This window comes from Etheostoma spectabile, chromosome 13 (assembly GCF_008692095.1).
Source record: "Etheostoma spectabile isolate EspeVRDwgs_2016 chromosome 13, UIUC_Espe_1.0, whole genome shotgun sequence".
Taxonomy (NCBI): Eukaryota; Metazoa; Chordata; class Actinopteri; order Perciformes; family Percidae; genus Etheostoma; species Etheostoma spectabile.
This window is the reverse complement of record NC_045745.1, coordinates 24,966,237-24,970,863: the sequence shown is the minus strand read 5'-3', so window position 1 is coordinate 24,970,863 and position 4,627 is coordinate 24,966,237. Positions and strand designations below refer to the sequence as shown.

Here is a 4,627-nt window from a genome sequence, read left to right as displayed (position 1 = left end):
CACACACACACACACACACACACTCACACTTATTTGTTTTCTTCTATGTCTTCATGAAATGTTAATTTTCTGAATGTTGTCTTTGTTTGCAGACTGTATTCCAAACCTCTGATTTATGATTATCAAAAATGGTTTTCAGTCACCATTATAACTTATGTCACCTACTGTTTGTACTTCCAGCTCAGTTCAGGTATAATCTCAAAGGATAAGGCTTGCAATATTTTAACAATAATTCAATGAAACACCAATATCAACAACATGCAAGCCTGACTCTCAATACTTTCAACTTCACCCATTGGTTCCTAAAATCAGCTGCAAATATATAGTTTCATATTTTTTTAAATGGCTCAGAAATGTTCTTAGAACAGCTGGATACTGTAGTTTTTAGCAAACCACAGTAAATAGTGTATTTGTTGGGCTCTATTTTCAGCCACACAGCCACACCTCTGGGGCTCGAGTGAGTATTTATGACAGCAGAACGGAGTATGTGGGACTGACTCATAAATGATATGCCATGCCCAGAGGCCCAACTGACCCCCCCCACCCACCCCTAAAAAAAAAATGTAAATAAAAAATAAGTGTGCAGGACATGATCTTGTAAGGTTTATTTTAAAGTATATCAGCCCCGCTGTAGGCCTACCATAATTATAAACAGTATGTATAGAAATATATATATATATATATATATATATATATATATATGGTGTATACATATTTGTGTGGTCTAACTAATTGAACGCCTATCTGATATCGTCACAGGTCTCATCTCTACTTCGTGCCATTGCCAACCTTGTGTCTGTCTCATTCACTCCTTGCCTGCGTTCTTCTCCACTAAGACATATTGTCAAACATACATTATGTATATATTTTCCAATAATATGAAGAAATAAATCTGTTGGAACACTAGCGGTTCTGAGAACAGTCTGTTAACATGAATATTTGCAAGCCTCCAACTTTGGTAGCAAATCTATGCATAATTCCATGGTAAACCACAGTTATTGCATTAATTATGTTTTACAGATTATTGTCATTTATTATACATGCTACCTTATATTTTCCAGTATTCAGCTCAGCAACTTTGGTTTTGCATATTCTAAGCAAGCTGTAAACCCCCATTTGGCTGCTACATTCCCAGTGTTAGAAAACGCTAGCTAGTTTGTTGAAATGAATATGTGCAAGCATCCAAGCACAGACGTCACACTTTAAATCCTACCTGTTGCCTTTCACCATCCACTAATTTAACTGCAGTCACATCCCTTGACATGCCATCTCCCTATGACTCTTTCTTTTTCTATTATTAGCTTTATCCATCTTTTTCCATAGATGACAGCAAACTACTCGTATGCTCGTACCTGCTCGCTCAGCGCCCCAGCCCCACCCCCACTCCCTCTTCTATGTCAACATTCTATGATGGAATCTTATGAGATAGGGCACCTACTTTAGCCTGTTTGTCCTCTAAAATGTTAATTAACATTCAGGAAAAGCAGACATTATTTAGAAACACACAACAGCAGATATAACCGACATAGAAAATCCCCCAAAATTGTTTTTCAATTTTTACTTTTTCTTTCTTTCACCATCGCTTTGGCGCCCCCATGGTGCTGCACCCCTATGTGCTGCACAGTGCATGCCCAGGTTTTGCACCGCTGGCCGTGCCCGTTGTTTATGGTAATGAAGAAACATATCAACTAGTGCAAAAAAAGCGGCTTATATATGTTCAACATTTATATGGAAAACAATGGAGGTCTATGGCACAGATGAATACACTATATAAGGGTTTGGTTACACAGGCAACACTGATAGGATACATGAAGTTTTTATGATTTTTAGTATTTGAACACAGAGACAGACATTCTTTCAGTGGTGTTACATTCATTATCACATTATATCAGCATAACTAACCCATCTCAAGATATAATGGGTGAGATTTCTGGACGACAAGCAGCTCTTTAGTTTATTGTCTCATGTTGAACCCTGGAACATGCAGCATCTAATTGTATCTGCATTGGTGTGTAACACAAGAGTATTCCCTGATGTAAAATAGGAGTCAGTGTGTACCAAAGCGTAGATTGAGAAAACAACCTTGATAGATTCAAAGTTATGCAGTACAACAAAGTTTTTGTTTCTTTCCCTGAAAAGTATTGATTCCTATTTTACCAAACTATTTATCTATCCCTGTGTGAATGCAGAAGTGGAATTTTAGAAAATTCAAACAAACCAATGGGTGGGACTGCATGAATCCGACTTTCTCACAAAATCACATACTTCTTGCTGTCATGCTTATTAGGAAGTGAAGTACTGTTGAAAACAACAAGACGCATGTGATTCTGTGAGGAGTTCTTGATTCATTTGCTGGAGTGTGGACTCATGCAGTTCAAAGCTAATTTATAAAATGCATTATGATGATTAGCATAAAATGCATTCATAACGATTCACTTTGTGAAACCAGCAAAGCCATTTGACCCCATTTTGGTTAAAACCATGGCTTACAGAGCTTCCTGCTTGCTGTGTTGTTGATGTCTGTGCATCGCTCAATCCACTGGCTGCCTGTGGTTGTTTGTAATGGATTGTAAACCCTGGTGCAGCCATACAGTGCAGCCGAGGGAGCCGCAACCCATACCTCCAGGCAATGCTCCAGCCCTGCACGCCGCTCTTACTCTACGCTTTGCTTCCCTCTTTTCCTTCTCTGATTAGCGCTCCATCCAGCCCCAACTCTTCAACCCTTTACCTCCCAAATGCAGTAATGACCTTCCCTCTACGGCCTGAACTGCAGAGTCGCTGTAACACACATGTATTACGTAAACCCAAAAAATCAGTTACATCAACAAAGCTCTTATTTCACCTGCTTCTCATTTCTTCTTTGTCTTATAAATTCATCATAAAATACCATTAATCTGCCATTACACATAACTTGCCACCTAGCCTTAACTAATAAAACCCAGTCCAAAATGTATGAACATATGAAACAAATTTAAGCCAAATTTCTCAAGATAAAAAGCATCAACTAAGTACGTGTAAAATGTTCCATCATGGATATCCAGCACTACCTTGGCAAAACCAACTGAACTTCCTCTTAAGACAGTCAGAACATGGGTGATGAAACATACACCTACCTTTGACTGTCAATCTAGCAAGACAACAAATTCAAAATTCATAATATTTGATAACAACGGGACACTGCTGAATCAATGATTAGTAGGGAGCTCAGAAACCTCATGAATGTCATGGATCAGGTGCTCAGGAGAGGATATAGAGAGAACGCCAACAAGGCAAAAGCCAGATCAACAAGACAGTCAAGCTGGAGAGACAGGTTGCAAACAATGACTCATACTCCATAGACTCAACAGTTCTCCTTTCCCTCACTCACCAACAACCTCAACCCCCTTTATTGTCTTAGCACTGGACAATAAATCTCCCCCTGTTCAGCCTCCCCCTGCAGACAGCAAAGCAATAGTAATACATTTTACCACAGAAGATGTCATCAGTGGCAACATTTGTTTGTATGTGTATCACAGGCAAGTCACCATTTTTCAGGATCATGCTGTATGGCAAAGTGTTGCTGTGATGCAAATACATCCAGGTGCGTCTAAAGTTATATTTTTAAAGAAAAACAAACATCTGTGCAGTTTGCTCTGTGCGATGCTTTCTATGGCACCTGCTGAGTAACACACATACATACTTTACAATAATTTAGATTCAAATGTCTTAATGGTTTGTTTCATCAATTGTTAGACATACACTAAAAGCAAATGATAAAGAAAAGTACAGCACTAAATGGAGTTTGTTCACAGTTTTTTTGAGAAATGCGTGTTTAAAAGACAAAGTATTGTCTTTTGTTGTGAGGCTACTCATAATTACGTACCCGTGCAAGCTGCGTTGTCAATTACGTTTCAAGAGAAAAGTATTTTGTCCTGGATTACGTTTGTTTTTGATCAGAAATACATTTCTAATAAAGGTCTGAGAAAGTCTACGTAGGGAGGGGATCAGAATGGATGACTGGGTCAAACAAACAGGACTTTTCATTTCGTGTTTTATTAGGAGACAGGGCTGCGGGTTTCAACTCCTAACAAGCTTCACAAATAGTCATGATGGATTCAGGACAGCAAAAATATTGTTAATAATTTTGTGATTTGCACAGCCTGGTTAATTTTAAAGTTTAATATTCTCATGCAGAAAGCCATTGTGCAAATAATAATACTATCAGGATAAAAATCTACATACATACTATGATCATAATGTAAAGCTATGGCTCACTGAACACCTATTTAAAACAAACGTACAAACCTGTGATGAATGAAAACAGCTTTGTATTTACAAAACTATAACAATACCTCAAAATACTTGGTAGTTGGTTTGTCACTTTGCTGTGTAATCACCAAACTAGTAAGGGTTACGTTATGTCTATAATCTTAAAGGAGTTTCTATATTTTTATGGTCACCAGTTTGACCATTTGCAGCATCCCGGATCAGACTGACAATGAGGGAGAAGGGAAGAGAAACGACCAGGTCTGAGTGGGTTTACTTTTCAGCGGGGGAGACAGATGCTTGTTTACTGGCCTCATTATGTCAGCAGCTGTCCTGAGCAGGTCACACTATGGCCCTCTGTCCACCTACTGAGACCCATAAG

At 38.5% G+C, this 4,627-nt stretch overlaps 1 long non-coding RNA gene across 1 annotated transcript in view; it reads right to left on the bottom strand.

Moving 5' to 3' along the window:
* Positions 1 to 1,343: 1,343 nt before the first annotated feature.
* Positions 1,344 to 4,627, bottom strand: part of LOC116700788 (uncharacterized) — a 3,801-nt gene continuing 517 nt past the window's right edge. The window contains exons 2-3 of the long non-coding RNA XR_004334734.1: positions 2,113 to 2,125; positions 1,344 to 1,417 (exon numbers count right to left, since the gene is read on the bottom strand). This is a non-coding gene — a long non-coding RNA (uncharacterized LOC116700788). The remainder of the gene's footprint in view (positions 1,418 to 2,112; positions 2,126 to 4,627) is intronic.